This window comes from Hemibagrus wyckioides, linkage group LG04 (genome assembly GCF_019097595.1).
Source record: "Hemibagrus wyckioides isolate EC202008001 linkage group LG04, SWU_Hwy_1.0, whole genome shotgun sequence".
In the NCBI taxonomy this organism is placed as follows: Eukaryota; Metazoa; Chordata; class Actinopteri; order Siluriformes; family Bagridae; genus Hemibagrus; species Hemibagrus wyckioides.
In genome coordinates, this window is record NC_080713.1 from 17,738,877 (window position 1) to 17,758,106 (window position 19,230).

At 36.7% G+C, this 19,230-nt stretch overlaps 1 protein-coding gene and 1 pseudogene across 1 annotated transcript in view; one reads left to right on the forward strand and one right to left on the reverse strand.

Moving 5' to 3' along the window:
* The window catches only part of megf11 (multiple EGF-like-domains 11), a 113,316-nt gene that overhangs the window by 13,464 nt on the left and 80,622 nt on the right, over positions 1–19,230 (forward strand). The gene's annotated exons all lie outside the window — the stretch shown is intronic.
* LOC131351504 (uncharacterized) lies at positions 10,943–12,697 on the reverse strand (annotated as a pseudogene).

The following is a 19,230-nucleotide window of genomic DNA, read 5'->3' on the forward strand; positions in this document are numbered from 1 at the left end:
TCTGTAGGCTATTTGAATTAGGTTGAAGATAAGAAAATACACTGTCAGTTCCATTCATGCAGAACCACAGACTGTATTTTTATTCAGCAAGGCAGAATGTTGTACATAGTATATAGACAGAGTTATGTAGCATGACAGATGTGTAAATGGTACCATGCACACAAGGGATGCAATGAATTGTGAAATTATGAAAAGTGTTTTATAATAATAATAATAATAATAATAATAATAATAATGATAATAATAATGATGATAATAATAATAATAGTATAAAATCATGCACACAAGTCAAGATGCAAGTCAAGAGCAGTTAATTACCACATCAAACATCAGAATGGGGAAAAATTTTAATCTCTAACTGTGGCATGGTTGTTGATACCAGATGGGATAGTATGAGTATTTAGTATGTATAGAAACTGCTGAACTGCTGAATGTACACAGAATGGTGCGAAAAACAAAAATAAAACATTGAGTGAAAGACAATTTTATGTGTGGAAATGACTAGAAAATGGTCATTGATTCACCTGGTCTTTTAACTGTCCAGTTTGTTTGTGAGTCTTTTCTGTTCACCATGGTTGTTGAGTGTTTGTTTGTTTTTTTTGAGTAATTTAATATATTCTTCCTGGCCTCAAACCAATTCAGGTTTTCCAGGCATTTTCATACAAAGAGCTATCGTTCACTCAATGTTTTTTGTTTTTCACACCATTCTACATAAACCCCAGAGACTGTTTTATGTGAAAATTCCAGGAGATAGTCATTTATGTTCATGCATGGCGCTTATTTCAAATGTATTTAATGACTTTTCCATGCCAGCACCTAACACCTGAACCCATTTATTTTTCTTCTGCTTTCAGCACATTGTTATATAATATGATTTATTTAGTAATAGATCGTAATATGTTGAAGTCTTCCATTTAGACAGCTATGAATTGCATTTTTTATAAGGTTAATAGATGTTTTTGAAACCAGGGTCATTTTTTAATTATAAGCATTGAACTCATTGGTGTTTACAGTGACCCTGATAGACTGTATTACACGCTGCACCTCAGCTGTGTGTCTGTATTACTTTATTTTGCTTCTTGTCCTTGCTCATTCCAAAGATTACATTTAAACCAATAAATCAAACCCACTGCAAATGTGTGAAATGTGAAATGTCATAACGTTGGCAGCATGTTTTTATGCTTAGTTACAAAAAGATTCAGGGAATGATTGAGAGTGTTATATGCAACATTCCCTATCACTGCTCACAAAACAGGAAGCAAATGCATTGCTGTATCTCTTGCAGGCTTAAAAAAAAACACATATTCAACTTGATGGTCAATAAATAACTGAATCACTTCAGCAATCATATGAAAAAAAATGTCTGAACAAGAACAGTGGATTTAGGATGAGGAAAAACAATGTTATAATAATGTGTCATTTGTAACCACACGTTTATTACAACTTCTAAATTGAGGATACATTTTCATATGACTGCTGTGACAAACAGTAAGAGCTCAGCAGCAGGGAGTGTGTGAATGATGAGTTTCCTTATTGATGGAACAGCTCTGTGCAACATTGGCACCTCAGATATAGGCGTTTTGCACAACAAAGAGTAGTTCTCCATATTTGAATATTGAATAGTCACAATTTTATTAAGAATAAAAAAAAAAGAAAAAAGGGTGAGGATTATTGTCCAAGAAATTGATGTAGATTTTTGTCACAGCTTCTGCTGCATTTTAGAGAACACCATAATGAAAAAAGACATGCTGTTTGACCATTTCACGTAGAGGTATGAACATGTACTGTTATAGAGAAGTCTAAAATTGGAATGCCATTAATGTTATAATAATTATAATTATAATTAATTATACCAATATACATTATATAACAATATAACAAAAACCTCTAGGCAACAGGATTGATCCTTAATGTACATTTTATTCTTGTAAGAATAAAACACAATGGGGCATGATAATATATAATACTATAGAAAAACTAGTGTATTAGAAGGAGCACATTAATATAAACTTATCATTTAAATTACACTTAGCACTACTGTCAGCTGTGCCTTTATAGAAAAATATTCAACACCTTCTGAACAATCAGTTTTGAAGCTTGAGTAACACTGTGGTATAAAAGATTAGCTTAGTCTATCCCCATGATTATGGCACTTTTACAAAGGCTAGCTAATCAGTTGAACACATGCTTATCAGTTCTGTTAAATAGAAACATTTTTCAAAATCACTCGTCACTCAAAAGAGGTAATTAGTATTTAAATGTAATTGAAAATGTGTGTTCTAAATAGGGACTTTAAGAATTTAAGATTAATATTTATTGAATGGATAATATAAATGGTGGATCTTTCCTACCTGTTTCTGTCTTTTGAAGCAATAAGACAAAAGAAATTGTTATGTTTAAGCCACACAGGACAAAGTCCTCTCATCTAAACGACCCAATGGAGCAAAACCGTCTGACCATTATAAGGAGTTTAGAGTGGCAAGCTCTAAACCCTGCAATAAATGTTAAATAAGTTTCTCCTAACAGAAAATTTCACCATAGACAGTTTCACTATACAATACACAATACACTACATTAACAGAGTTGGTCCCTCCTTAACAGTTCTAGCTAGGCTTTCCACTAGATTTTGAAGCGTGGCTGTGGGGATTTGCTAATTCAGTCACAAGAGCATTCATGATTTCAGGCACTGATGTTGGGTGAAGAGGCCTTGTGTGCAGATTTGAGCCCCTTAGTTCCAGTGAAGAGAAATCTTAATGTTACAGCATACAAAGACGGTGTAATGGTGGCATGTCCACATACCTTTGGCCATGTAGTGTCATGTTTTCCAGTGTTACATTTTATTCTTGGTTTTGTTTTGTTTTTTAATCCCTAGAATAAATAGATTCTCTGTGAAACAGAAAGTCTGTGAAAGAATTGTTACTATAGAAACAATAATGTATTAGAAGGATTACTAAAAACACATAAGGAAACCGAACCCCAACAGAGACATAAATGAAAGTTCTAGCAATACACAGGTGATATAGTATAAATAGTATTATGACGAATGAAATGAAAAAAAAAAAGAATATAAAAATGAAGAAAGCAAGACCAAAACAATAACAGAAGCACATAAACTCATAATTCTAGAGAAATGCAGAATTACAGGCATGTGAGGATGTGTTTGTTACAGTTTCTGTAATATTTCATTTAAAACTTGCACTTGCATGATACTGGAAAAAAAGATCATGAATTTTACATACACAATTACATTCGTGGTTTCATACTTAAGATATTGAATGAGAGAAAATTATTTAGCTTGACCTGGACAATAGTGGACATTTTGAGCTCTTTTGCAACAAAAATTTGGTTAATTTAATGCTATCAAAAGGCCCATGCCAATTTTTCATAATTCCATTCTACTTGATTAATAATACTGGCTTCACAATTTCTGATTCATTTGACTGTCATTAAAAACAAAGAAACCTTTGATTAAATTAACAAATTCACAGAAAATGATGCACTGAAACATACTGAGCTCTGTAGCAGAGCCTGAGCCATCATTTTAACCATAAACAAAGCTCTAAGTCAGCAAAAAAAAAAACTTCCACAACCTTTTCCTTGGGCTCTGTAGATCGCACTGGTTTGGGTCTGGTATAGATTGAAAGTTACCAAAGAGTTCTTTTATTGGTTATACCATGGTTGCGTAAGAATAAAATGTATAATGCATGTTGGTCATTGCGTTCAGGAGCTATCTGGCCCAACACATGCTAATTGAATTTTATGGGTTGCATAGATTGGGACCTCTGGTGTTCAAACAATGCAATTGCATTAGATGCAGCATCAATAGAATGTTGATTTTCCTGAATCACACAGTCCCAGGATGCACACCATCACATTTTTGCATCACCCCAACCATTTTCACAACTTTGGAATGGCTATATATTAGGAGAAATTAAGTAAAATAACATAAAAGTGACACACATCATTTTGGCTAATCCACAATTGCTGATGCGGGAATCAATACTGCTGTTTTTGACTCAGTGTCACTTATTCACAGCTCTGCTTGGCTCCAGATAATGCACTCATCAGGGTTTTTTCCTGCTCCCTGCCCTTATGATAAGCAACTTTCCTTTCCTGTCTGTTAGAAATATTGCTAATGATTTGCTTTGCATTGAATGTGTTTACACCTGACAACTTTTGACCTGACAACTTTTGACAACTTTATGCAATTATCCATTCAGCCAAGCATGTGGCAGCAGCATAGGGAATAAAATCATGCAGGTACAGGTCAAGAACTTCAACTAATGTTCATATCTAACAGTAGAATGGGGCAAAGTGTGATCTCTCAGACTTTAACCATGTCATGGTTGTTGGTGACATGACCTCCTTGGATTTTCACACATGACACAGGATGGTCCAAAAAACAAAAAACACTGAGTGAGCTACTGTATTCGGTGTGGAAACACCTTTGATAGGATAGGTCATAGGAAAATAGCCAGATTGTTTTGAGCTGACAACTCTTTAACTGTGGTGAGCAGAAAAAACTCACATGGCACACACTCACCCATACAGTTTAAGACTGGAATAAGGCCAGTTCTAATCTTTATCTGTCCAGTTTTGGTGATTCTGTCTCCATGATAGTCTCAGATTCTTGTTCTTGGCAGACAGGACTGGAACCCAGTATGGTCTTCTGTTGTTGTAGCTCAAGGTCTAATGTGTTATGTGTTCTGTGATGCATTTCTGCTCACCATGGTTTTAAAGGATGCTTATTTGAGTTACAATAGACTTCCTGCTAGCACAGACAAGGCTATACCTTCTCCTCTGGATAAATGATGTTTTTTGTTCTTGGGATAATTTTGTTTAAACTGTAGAGGCTGTCATGTTGTGAAAATCTCAGGAGATCAGCAATTTCAGATGTACTCAAACCGGCCCATCTGGCACCAACAACCATGCCATGGTTAAAAGCACAGAGATCACTCTAACTAATTAACTAAAGCTTTTGAACTGTATCTGCATGATTTTATGCATTGCACTGCTGGCACATGATTGACTGACTGGATATCTGCAATAAAGGAGCAGATGAACAGGTGTTCCTATTAAAATGGACAGAAAGTGTATAAACCCTATAAAAAGGAAAGAAATTATGGGAATTATTCATAAACCATAATACATTTTTTTCCCCTGAAAGATTGACAGTGTGTGTGCGCATACACAATACACATGTGCACACACAAATGCAAATCAGATCTCAGTGACATTTTCAAACTGAAGATGAAACAATCACAAAAATGTTTTTGATGTGCATATGTGTGTGAGTACATGCACGTGCATATGTGTGTGTGTGTGTGTGTGTGTTTGCGTGCGTGTGTGTTTGCACATCTGAATTGTCACATTTGGCTTATAAAAATGCTGCATGACTGAATAAATACTTTAATACAATACATTTGATCTATTTAGCCAATACTATAATTACTTTAATCTTATTAATATTTCAAGACACTTTTCACAAGATTTTAATGCACATTTATATCTCATCTAATATTTTGAGACTATATACATATAGAGATAATATGTATAGATTATACAGTATTGGTCAGCATTATTTCAATGGTTGCAACTGGTTGTTTAATTGATGGGTTTTGGCCCCAACTTAATAAAATAGTGTTAGAGAAAAAGTAATGCATCTCACTCCACCGTTAAGCTCAGCTACTGCTTTTTTTCTCTACAGAGTTTGTGAGCTTATATATATATATATATATATATATATATATCTGTGTGTATGCTGTACTTGCACCAATGCCACAAAATGATAGAACATGTCACGAATAAGATGCAATTTCAGACAAGTGATGTATTCTGTGATTGTGCTATATTACGTTAAGAGAGGTGGGAATTTTTGTGTATGAGCTAAAATCCTGCCAAAGTCAATAATTGATATGTGAGTTTTGGTTGGAAAAGGAAATTTAGCTAGTGTTGTCCAGTCACATCCAAACAATACGTTGTAAGTAGAAATTAATTGAGCGTATTAACTGCATTATTATGGGTGAAATAGCACAAATTGCATACATAACTTGAGCTTGCTTGAAAGGTTTTTGTGATTGAAGTTCAGAGTTTCCACTGAGGGATAACATCCTCTGCATAGTAAAATGTTTATAGCAATAATAGTAACCACTAATTAACTGATGGGTAAGCCCTGGCCCTAGATAAAGAGTGCTTGGGGAACATTTGCTCCGGACTTTACGGTTCAGAAAAACGGTAAATTAAAGCCTTTTTTTAAAGATAAATTTTAATAAATGCACACTTCAATGAATGAAAACTTTAGGCCAACCAGTCATGTTTTTCAGAGCAATCTATAAATTACTGGATCATTTCAGCTTTAAATTGAGCTGCTTATTCATTATCATTGCAGACTCTCAGCAAAACTGGCTATTATGTGCCAAGGGACTTTGTGTACTGCTTACAGTAAGCTGAGAGCACATTGAACATTATGGGAGTCATAATTTACCATGCAATCCCTGAGTGAATGTTATCCTTTAATAATATTTACAATAGGCAAAGTTTAACAAGCCTTAACATCATTCAGCTGTCTTGTTTGGTGCATGTGTTTGTCAATTTGTTGAGCTAAGTTAAGCTGTATTTAGCTGTAGGTTTTTTGTGTCCAACACTAATCAAGCTATGTGTAAGTTGTGTTTCCATATCACTTACAAATTCCCATTAGAAATATTCCTCTGTAGAGGTTCTTCAGCAATCTCTACATTACACTGAATTGAAATAGCTATAATTCTTTTTTCTTTTCTTATAATAATTTTCTTTTCCAGCGAGTATTCTCCTTTATCTGTGAACATGACTTACACATCACTGTTCCCTACGTGTAGTAAGAGCAGTTTGAATCTTCAACACTCAGGAGAGGGCATTATCTATTCTGAAGGTGCCACCACTCTGCTACCCCCACAGGAGAGCCCTCTCTTTATTGTGTTAATATTTTCTCTGTGAAATGGTAAAGAGCTATTCACAGCAGCCGTTCATTTGACTACAGCTCCCCAGCAGCTGGAATGGAATGGAGTTTAATTTTCTTCTCTAAACTTGGGGCCTGGTTCGAGATCACCTGGGTGGAAATTGCCTCTACAGTTCTCATGTGTCCTGTTCCAGGACCACTGCAGTGACACTAACAGATTGGAAAGCACTGGACCTTTCATGTCTGCTTGAGCTTGTTAACACTGCCAATCAAACAAAATCTAAAGCATTTGCTTTTTGAGCAGATGTGCCAATGTGTGCAGTTGTAGTGCAAAAAATGTGCACAATACTGTATGTAGTGCAAAATATAGACTGTGCAAAAAAAAAGTCCAAGAGAATTGGTGTGTTGAGTAGGTAAGTCCAGAAAAAGTCACGGTTCTAAGTATTGTTCTGATTGAAAAAGCTACTCCTTATTCTCTCTGTTCGCCTTCACCGAGCGGAAACGCCTCACTGACCACGACAGAGAGAAAGTCTGTTGTTCGGATGGCTGAGGTCCTTCACTATAATATATAAATATAACCCTGTTTACTTAAGTGGACAAAATGTTTTTTTTCATGCCACATATTGGTGGAGATAGTATCTTTGTTGACATTAAATGGATAAAATTATGAACTTATATGACATGAGTCAGCTTATCCTTTAAACCATATCCCTTTTTTCAGGAGAGCATATAAAATTATTTGAAACACAGGCAATTTTTTATTAATTCAGCAACTTAAACTAGAATTCCATGATCTCAGTTTTCATCATGTGGGCACATTATAAACTGTGCAAATTACCTGTGTACAAAATGTTTAAAAATTATATAAATATTTTCATGGCATGTTTGTGGAGATTACTGTTCAGTGTTACCCAAATGAGGATGGGTTCCCTCCCGAGTCTGGTTCCTCTCAAGGGTTCTTCTTCATATCATCTCAGGTAGTTTATCCTTGCCCCCTTCACCTTAGGCTTGCTTATTAATGTAAATAAATGAATGTTAGGGATCAGCTTTAAACTTTTTCTAAGTTTCTATACTTCTGTAAAGCTGCTTTGAGGCAATGTCCCTTGTTAAAAGCGCTAATAAACTGAATTGAATTGAATCAGCAGTTTTTGAATTGTTAGGTTATGAGTTTAAATCCTAAGACCACTACTGCCATGGCCCTTTAATAAAGATTTCTCAGATTTATAGTGTGAGATTAAGCAAATCACAAACAAATATGTTTTTATCCACAACCTTTTTGTGTGTCTTTACCAAGAATGCCAATAAATCTGGGTTCGACTGTAACTTGCACATGCACATGTACACTTGATGTTCTTTTGAAGCTATCATTAAAAGGTGGGAAAATCTGGGACAATTATAAATATGCTCAAATGTGGCCATTTTCCAAAACTGAGTGTTTTGGAAAAGCTGTTGTAAATGAAACCAACAGGAGGCTAAGAGAAACAAAAGAAAGAGCATTTCAACATGACTTGAATTGCTTTATGAATCTCACTGTGCAGAAAGGTGGAGAAAAAGCTTTATCGAGAAAAAAAAACACATTCCTAGCTAGAGTTTGCCCTAAAGGCATGTTAGAAACAATTTTGAAAATTTGTGAAAAGATTCTATTGATAACGAAAAAATATATTAGGCTTCAGTGAAAAATGCTATGTGTGGCACAATCTTATTTTAGGGTGTCGTATGGTTATGGTTAACACACACAAAACTGCAGGCTACCAGGTAATTAAATTTAGCATTTAATGGATGATAAAATTACATAAATATAATGTAAAGTAAACATAAATGCTGAAATCAGCATCAGTACACTACAAGTCTTGATTTCCAAAATGCAGTGTAATTTGCGGTAAGAAAATGCTGGACTGCTCAATTTGTTCTCCTACTGGAGTGAAACTAGATGTTCTCTATTCAGTTCAAAGAACCGCATTCTAGGGCATGACCACTTACTCTCACTGCGGTGTGTCTGGCTCACATTCATTTCTCAACTTCATATTGCATTCAAAATCGCAGCCCACTGTGTCAAAGGTTGGCTGAATTGTACCTCCATTTAAGATAAGCTTGAATCATACTAACTAAACTGGTCTCCCCTCTCTTTTCCCCTTCCATTTTTATGAGCTTCAGGTTAGGTACATCCACTGGCCTTCTCCCCATTACTATTCCCACGATGAGTCAAGACAAAATGAATGATCTGTATGTTATTGGTTTGCTTCCACTATGTAGAGCCCCTAGCTTATTCAGCAGCAGCCTGCAATCAATGAGGGCTATAAGTGGAGTTAAAACCGCACCTGAGGCCTTAGAACTGCCTGCTCAACACTGTGTGCTAATCTTGTGCATAATTTAGAGCCTCATGCCCTTCCTCTTCCTCATTATCAAGTGTGGGACGAGGGCAAAAGAGACCACGAGGTTCCTCTGGTCATCACAATAGGACCATCAGCTCCAATAAGAGAGAGAGGAGCCAGACCTGTGGAGAGCAAACAGCCGACTGCATGGTGAGCTTTTTTTTTTTTACCATTCTGATGAAAGTAATGTTCAAGTGAGGGAGGTTAATTGATGGTTATGATGATTTTGAGAGATCCAAAGAGGCTATGTAGATTAGACAACTTTAGATCTCACCTAATATTTTTATGGAGAATACTTCAGCTGAAAGCTTAGGAAGCAAGTTAGTGTGATGCAGTCTTCATAGGACATTGAATACAAAAATCAGGGAGGACATTATGACATTTGACATTCATTGTATTTGCATCAGCTGACATTGTTTTACTGACATTGTCAAATTTGTTGTAGAATTCTCATTACGTTTCATTCAGCCTGTAATTTTCCTTCCATTTTTCTTTCCTTGTTTAGAGTTGTGTTAGATTTTGCTGTATTTGGCTGTGCAGTGGTTTGGGTGGCTCGCCAATATATTAGATTTCTCTAATACATAAAATAAGTAAGCTTGACCAGAGTTCTTGTGGGGAGAAGAATTTATTGAAGGTAGCAGTGTAGCGGGTCTTCGACAGCGATGTTAGCTGGTTGGTCTTCAAAGTATCTTAACCCAAAGGTACTGTCTGTGTGATCAGACTTATACTTGGTAACAAAAGGTCTTCAATCAATAGACAGATATCATTAGGACCTCCTACTGGAAACATTACAAAGGACAGGATGGAAGGGCCACCAATTGCTTGCTTGAGAAATTTGGTTCACACCTTTACATATACATATGCTAATTACAGGTGGGGCACAGGCACAATGTTAATGTCAGACATTGATTATACATGCAAGTAACTAGATACAAAATCCTTCAATCCCCCCTTTGATCATTTTTGATCACAAATTAAACTTTTTATGAATCATGAATACAGCATTCTGTATACAGGCTCCATTACTTAAAAGGACAGAATAAGAGTTCATGGTGAAGTATGAATCATATTGAATGCTTGAGTCCATTCTTTTTTTTTATTTCAAAGTTGTGATCTTGTGGAAGTGGCGGTTGTTGCTGTGTTATGTGGATGTTCAGGCATGTCCATCTTGGTGGCCAGTGCAGTAGGGTCCAAGTGTTGAATGTCCTTGCTCTTCCTTTGAAACGTTGGACCACCTGCAATCACACACAAGAGAAAAAAGGAACGTATCTTTCCAAAGAAAAGATTTTAAATAAACCATGCCTAACTGCCAATAAAGCTGTCCCTATTTAATGCTGGCAGGACACTAAAGTGTTTATCAGTGGTGCAATGTTCATGTCTTCATCCTCAGGCGACAAGCTAAAAACCTTAGTCCCGCCATATCTGGACTCTGAAAAACACAACTGCCATCTATCCCTAATCTCTAGGCATATTAGGTAATTTGCAATGGTTTACATGAATTCACTTATTTTTCCCTGTTACCTTAACTGCTGCATTAATTACTAAAAGAACCTCAGATATTTATTTTAATTGATTTTAGTGGGACATCCATAACATGTTGTCGGTCTTTGTGGCAGAGCTTGCAAACTGAATCTCTTCAGTTCTTTACCATTACCTCATCACTAATTTCACCTTGGTGATGATGCACATCATGACCAAAATACATCTTATTTTTCTGACTGTGCCAAATTTGTTGAATGGCTTGGCGATAAATACCAGACAAGGAGTTACACATGTTCTTTAGCTCCTTAACTAGTCGATTTACAGTAGTCTGTAACTGATTTAAATCCACTTTTGGGCCTATTCTCTGATGGGAAAATTTGCATTCACGAGCCCAATGTCCTTCTTTGTTGCAATAATTGCATCTTCCTTGTCGTTGTTGTTTTGTGTATGTATATTTCCAACCTCTCTTTTCTTGAACATCACTTCCCATGATCCGGTTACTGTGTGTTAAGGATCTGGATTGCAGAGTTCTGAGCTTGAACTCATGTGTTCTTTCAATCCTTACAGACCATTCAACAATCTGATTAAAGGCTGTCTGAATGCTGTCCCAGTTATCATACCTGATTTTAAAAGGTTTTGAAATTTCAGGTTTTAGTCCATTAGCAAATGCAGTCTTCAAAGGCATACTAGTATCCTTGTTGAGATCTTCACTGTTATTTAAACCAGCATATTCCAACCAAGTTTGTCTGAAACATTCCTTATAATCCACACTTTCTCCTGTCTCCTGAATGCAAGAAGTAATTTTACTCCAGTTAATCTCTGCAGGTTTAAGTTCAAACAAAAAGGTCTTCACAGCTTCCCATCCTGTTCTCTTGGGACTCAACAACCCTGGTTTCAACCTTTTCAGTTAACCTTTTTTGGTCATGTCCTTCAGGTTTACGTTGAGAATCATTGTTCCATCTAGTGGATGTAAGTTGTAAATTTTCTGTAGGCGCTGAAGGGTTTCCCAAACCTTCCGTGGTTGTTTGTATACATCTGGTAGCTCTTTTGACCATTTGTCGATTTGTTCTGTTGTAGCTGGTTGATATATTCTGCAAGGGACATATTTCTTGACCATTTTTTTTTTTACAGTGCAAGTTCATCTCTCGCCATTCTCCTCATACTCCTCCTCGTTGTCCACTTCAATTTCAGTTCTTCGTTTTTTGACTATTATTGGAGCAAGTCTAACCTTTATGTTTTCTGTGGTGACATGACCATCTGTCCCAGGTTCGACATCACTGTCGTCAGGGCTACCAATTGGTCTGCTATCACTTTCTCCTAGCAGATAACGATGCTGCTCATCCACAGTCTTCTTGAGGTCTTTGAATAGGTAGAGTGACTCTTTCTGTACCTTGCTGCCGGGTCTTATGAGAGGTGTTTTTCGTCTGGAACAGTCTTTTGATTTCAGTTGTTTGGAAAGCATCTTTAACAACTGGTCATTATCATTTAAGAGTTTTTCGTTGTCCTTCTTTGCCTTTTGCAGTTGTTCAGCTAGTGCTCAAACTTTTGCCTTTTCTGCACTGATCTCTCGATGTAGTTTGTCAGTGTCACACTTGTGCAAATGCTGTCGAATTTGCTTGCCCAAAATTACAGATAATCCATCTCTCTTAGCGTTTGTCCTTAAGCGAACTGTCTTTCCGTAAACCCTTTTAATATCCTGCAAGTTCCATGGTCCATTTTCTGAATGTTTAATGCCATATTTTTTACACATGTCTTCATGGCATTTCCTCAGTCCCAGTCTTTGGTTCAGGTATTCATACAGATTGTCCATCATCTCATCACTGGTTACATTTGGAGGCTCTGTTTCATGCTTTTCTGTGGTTAGTCCCCATGCAGGGCCATTATCTTTGATTTGCATAGACTTAGCCATGGCAGTACAGCAGATGTGCTCTCAGAAGCAGAACAAGGTGTTAAAGTGTTAAGCAGATTTAAATCAGCAGTCTTTGTAGGGTACCTCAGTTACATAGACAAAAATTAGTTTGATAACAAAGTTTAGTTTCCAATATTACATTTAACAAAACATTCAGATTCAGAAGGCTTTAAATTTTGTCCCTTAGACAATTTACTTTAGATCTTTCCGTATATTTCAACAGAAGGCAAACAATCTTAGAGTTTCAGCACATTATGTTGTATTCTTCTAACCCAGTTAGAACATTCACTTCAAAAACTAAAATAGTGGCTACTGAATTAGCACTCAGTCAGTCAAGAATTCACAATTCTTGCAGCAACATCAGTCCAAATACTTTCTATGGCTCCTACAGACTCTGGACGAACTGACAAAATTGTTTCACAATTCCTACAGACAAAAAGAGAAAGGACCAAGCTTCTGCTTCTACAGTCTCTTGATGAACGGACTAAATTATTTTTAACAATTCCTACAGACTCCAGAGAACGGGACTAAGCCTAAAAGTACATATCCATGGCTCCTACAGTCTCTGGACGAACAGACTAAATTGTTTTTACACAGTTCCTACAGACATAAAGAGAAATGACCAAGCCTCTGCTTCTACAATCTCTTTATGAACGGACTAAATTGTGTCTTTAATTCCTACAGACACCAGAGAACAGGACTAAGCCTAGAATTACCTATGTATGGCTTCTACAGTCTCATGAGAAAGGACTAAACCACTTTCTTATATGATTCTTACAGACTCAAGAGAACAGGACCAAGCTATAAACATTACTTCTATAGCTCCTACAGTCTCAGGAGAACAAATTAAATCATTTAAAAGGTTCCTACAGACTCAAGAGAAAGGCCTAAGCTGAAAACTCTTAAACCGTGCTACACTGGTTATTATGGCTACCAAATGATCTGCTTACTTTTGAAAGAGTGTTCTTTAAGTGTTCTTTTAGAGAGCTGATAAGTTTCACTCACCAAATTAGAATCTTTGAGAAAGGATCCAGTTGATTCAAAGAATTCAATACTTCTGTTCACTTCTTGTTGCGGTTGATGAGCTTTCTTCTTGTCAATCTCTCCTGGCTGGCTCGCCAATTGTTAGATTTTGCTGTATTTGGCTGTGCAGTGGTTTGAGTGGCTCGCCAATGTATTAGATTTCTCTAATACATAAAATAAATAAGCTTGACCAGAGTTCTTGTGGGGAGAAGAATTTATTGAAGGTAGCAGTGTAGCGGGTCTTCGACAGCAATGTTAGCTGGTTGGTCTTCAAAGTATCTTAACCCAAAGGTCTGTGTGATCAGACTTATACTTGGTAACAAAAGGTCTTCAAACAATAGACAGATACCATTAGGACCTCCTACTGGAAACATTACAAAGGACAGGATGGAAGGGCCACCAGTTGCTTGCTTGAGCCATTTGGTTCACACCTTTACATATACATATGCTAATTACAGGTGGGGCACAGGCACAATGTAATGTCAGACGTTGATTATACATGCAAGTAAGTAGATACAAAATCCTTCAGTTGTAACACAAAATTTTAATTCACATAAAATATTTAATTCATGTAAAAGTTCAGCATGGCTCATGTCCAGAGAAAGTATTGGAAATTAATTTTAGAGCAGAATGTCAGAAAGCTCTATCACCTCTATGCAATTAGTGGTGTCGAAATTCACACATTTGTGCTTTAATTGGCAGTGATTGCACAGAGCAGGGGTGAGGGCTGTTTAATTGGAGGCTGAGTGATGGCAGTAATGGCTCATTTGTTTGCCTGTGTGTGGTGAGGTACCCCTTCTAATGACCTGTGTGGAAAGAGTGGCATCAGAATAGGGTGAGGGAGGTGTAAGATTAATCACATTACCTTGTTTTGCACAAGCTTAAAGCCTTTCTCAGTTGTCTATTGTGTTTCATCGCCTACACGGGTGTACGCACATAATCTGTGCTCAGGCATGCTCTGCGTTTCAGCCAACAACGCAGAAGATGATGATGACTTTTCTCTTGACTTTGTTTCAAAGTTAGTAAGGAAACTTTAACACACATGCTTCTCAAGGACATTGTAAAGGTGGACCACAGGAAGAACTGAGAATGTATATTTAATAGCGTGGTTACGGTAGATGGAGCAAATATGTCACGGCTTCGAAAAGTGCAGCCAGGGGCACATCACCTCTATCTGAGAGGCCACGACTTGCTCCTGCATTTCACACTTCCATGCCACTCTTACAAGTTAATTTTTTTTGCAGTTCATTTTTTCTCAGTTCATTGATACAGTAGAAACACTGTCGATTAATACTTATGCTGACCTTGGCAAAGTTTGAACAGGTACATTTTGATTTAAATAATGAGTTTGTTTTGTTGAATTTGCATTATAGTTACTCATCAGAAATGCATGAACGAAACACAAAGTTATTAGGTTCATTTGTGATCTGCAGCTTAACAAAGACATATATATTTATATATATATATATATATATATATATATATATATATATATATATATATATATATGTATGTATATGGTAAACATGTCTAAGTAAAGCCAAGATAGATAATTTAGCTTCAATAAGCTGCAAAATAAATAGTCTTGTCGATCTATCCATGCATTTTATCTTTAAGGCTCATCAGTTTTCAATCATTCATAGAAAATGTTGGGTAGATGACAGGCAGCAACCTTCTTGGGCTTGGCATGGTAGGCAATGCTTTTTACTTCATCGCTTGCTTGTCTTCTTTATGTCACCTACCCTAAAAAAAACCCTGTTCCGGCTTCTTCTTACATCCTCGGACAATGACACCAAATAAATGAAGACACACAACAGACTTGGAGGTCCTGATCTAGAAGGGCGATGGCTGAGGTGTGAAACCACTGGGCTGTAAAATTGCTCTGGCAGCCATGCTGTTGTTTCAGCATTTCATGGAAAGTTGCCCTGCCTGCTTCCCCGCATACTTCTTGTTCATCCCCCCCTATCTTCCTTTCCTCAGTCTCTCTTCCTTCAACTTTTCCACCCACCTCCTCAGGTCAGATTTTACCCCACTGTGCTTGTGCTGACCTAAGACATAGCCAGAAGGTTTGCTTGAATTGGACAATAAAAAGCAATAAGTGACCATCTTGTTTTGTATGCACCACCATCTGGCACCACAGAGGGAACCAGAGAAACCTAATGTTCTTTATTGTACAAACCAGCTTGGAAGTGTCCTATACACACATATAACACAACCTCACTGACAACCAGCAGAACAATTATTAGTTCTAATTAGCCACACTGTTTGCACTAAACATGTGTTATCCTACTTTAATGCAAATAGTCGCGGTGTGTGGCAAGAGTGCCTGGAGGGAGAAAAGTGACTGCTGTGTAACCAGGGCATTGGAAGGTCAGATCCAGGGCTGCGAGCAGATTTGTTAATGATGACAATGAGCAGAGTCATTCACAGTTTGGAAAGTTTATCATGGACATTCAAATTTTATAGACTCAGGCAAAGGCATGAGTAAGCAATTACTATCAAGAGAATGTAAAATTCTCTCACAGGCCTCTTGAAAACCTTACTCATTTTATTTTGTTTAATTAAGCCTATTTCCATTTCTTTATGTCTGAAATATTTCTTACTGAGACTGACACTGAGTTCATCTATAAAGCCTTTGTCTCTGCCTTGAAATAAATCCAATTAAGGATGCCACGGTCCATTTGACACAACTGAGGAGTGCACAATACTTAAATAGAGAACTAACAAGCACAACATTACCAATGAACAATTGCTTAAATCTCCTACTACACTAATTCTATTAATAGAATTTTATGAGGTTCACACAATTCTTAAGAAATTGCCAGTATTTTTAATTAGAAAGTTGCAATTACATGGATGCTTCGTTCTGGTGGATGATAAGCTTCAATAGGATTCGTGTCTCTCTCTGTTGTTTTTACACTTCCAGACTTCCAGACAGGCCATTTGAGCCCAGAGTTTGGTAAGATTGGTGATGTCTGAAAACTGTTTTTGAGCCTGGGAGTGGTCCAGGGAACCACTCCTGTTAACTTAATGTTACTTCTTGTTTCTTCTTTTATGATTCTACATAAAGGGTTATTATGGTTATTTATATATAAAACCAGACTCGGAGCACTGTAATTATCTCAACTTTGTGGTGCAAGTGCTCCCACTGAGAGCAATGTGAAACAGCAGGTACAGCAGAGTAGCAGCTCAAGTACAGCAGAGAGTAACTTGTTTTAAGGTATTCCTGCATGATGACATGTCATGCATCTAAAAATGTTTTTTTTTTTTTTTGCGGCTTGACTGTGGGTATTGCAGAAAAATAATAAAAAGCATCAAAATGATGAGCCTAGTATTTTGGAAACCTGAAGGCACAAAAGTGATGTGTGCAATTGCACAATCAATCTATGATTTGGAAAGACCTTTTCAGTGTGAACACAAACCTCCCTAAACAAGCCCAGAGTCGGTCTTGAGTGTGGACTCAAATGTTCAGGCCAAGTGTGAAAATGCCCTAAAATGACCAAATCATTTCTTAATTGCACTTAATTATTACATAGTATAGCCACTAAATAATTAATGTAGATGCTGGTCTGTACCTAATACTACTTGTTATTATCAGTCAAGACAGGGAAGAGGTGCACATCTTTATTTATCCCAGAGATGTTGGCTGTGGATAAGGCAGGTTATTGCAATGAAAGATACAGTTGACTTTAGTAGGTCCTTCCTGGGCCTGAGCTTGGCAGCAGCATTTGGGCGGGTGCATTCACTTGATTTATTAGGGTTGCCACGAACAGTGCTTGCCACATGAATAAACCATGTGCCCAGAATTAAACTCCTGTTAAATGACCTAGAGCATTTGTCAGGTGTTCCCACCACTTATTACCAGCACATGCCTACGTAGCCCCACACGGACCATCCAAAACCAAGTGCTGCTGATCATAGAGTGCTGATTCTGTTTGTTTTATCCTGAGGTGTTTAAGCTTTGCTTATTCAAAAGCAGTTTAATGGCATCTTTGCACTGCTCCTATTGGATGTCTTATTAAACGCTTCATATATATCCATATGTATTGTGCCTAGTGCATGAACATAAACCATAGGAGATAAAGAGCTTTGCTCACTAGGCTCTTTTTTAAATCCTGAGATATACATAAAGATACCTCTCAGCCATCCAGAAGGTATAAATTTAATTCCGATTTAACTCCTAACAAGATCTTCATTAAAGGTCAGTGTGTGGTTGAGCCAGGTGTGTTGATGATGTGTTTTTGTGATCATAATCACAGAGGCACATACACACATTTTCCTCATGGAAACTATAGTCATCAATATATGATATTTATGTGCGTTCCCAGAAAATCAGGTAAGTGACTACAGAGTTGCAGAGTCTATGAAGCAAATATGTAATTGATGTGAATTTTAGGTGTAAATATTAGGTGTAGCAATCCAAATTATATGAAGGATGCAGGTTCCCCTTATTCTGAACATTGTTTGTAATGGTGAATGAAAAAATATTACTTTATATGATACAATACAGTGATTTCTTGATATGATACATTTTTGATTAAAAGCATTGTCTGTATACGTTTTAGGTTTCCAATTTCAATTATTTAAAATATTCAACATTTTAAAAATACAAGTGCACTGGGGCAAGTGTTTGTGTAATCCATTCAGACTCGTTGCAGCATATAATGAAACAAAAGCTATGCATTAGGATACAACAAATTAGACATGGCTAAATAAACTTTAGCTCCCTATCTTGGCTTTCACCAATGTGCATGGAGAGAGAGAGAGAGAGAGAGAGACTCTTCGTATTTGTCTACATGATTTTGGCACAGGTACAATGTCACTAGTCCTGGTTAATTTATTAGTATGCTATTGTATTAGAGTGTAAAAAGTGTGAGTGTGCTTAGGAGAAATTTTTTCACCCCTGTAACCACTCCTGGTTTAAGATGAAGAGAATGCTGTGTTTTCAGAGGAGGAAGTGTGGGTTTGATTCAGTTTAAATATAAGTAAGTGTTATTCAATGATTATATTCAACGAATAACATACTATATTATACAGTGTTTTGACCTAATTGACTGATATGGTGTATTTCAGGTTAATTGTAAATGAGATCTAATTTTGTTAGACCATGATTATGGGACCTTTGTTTATAGGATATTCAGATATCTGAAAAAATGTACTTTATTTTGGATTTTTTCCCCATGTCAGATCATATTACAAATCATATTTTCTTTAAGATTAAGACTCAGCTAGAGAAATTCATGTATTTATTACCAGACCATGATCTGGTCAGTTACTGGTTGTCTTCAACTCCCTAAAGATTGAACACAGCCATTTTAATAGTTAATACAGATCATCCCATTCATCTGCAAACAGAGGATTCTGGCTAGGAGTATATGGAGGCATAAATGATGAATATTATGTATAGCTTGTTGAGGTGGAAGGAATAGCTGTCACATAAGATCATTCAGAGACGACTGCAGTGGCTGTGGGCTCAAAGAATTGTCTTGCTAATTGCAGTGAGCTCTAAT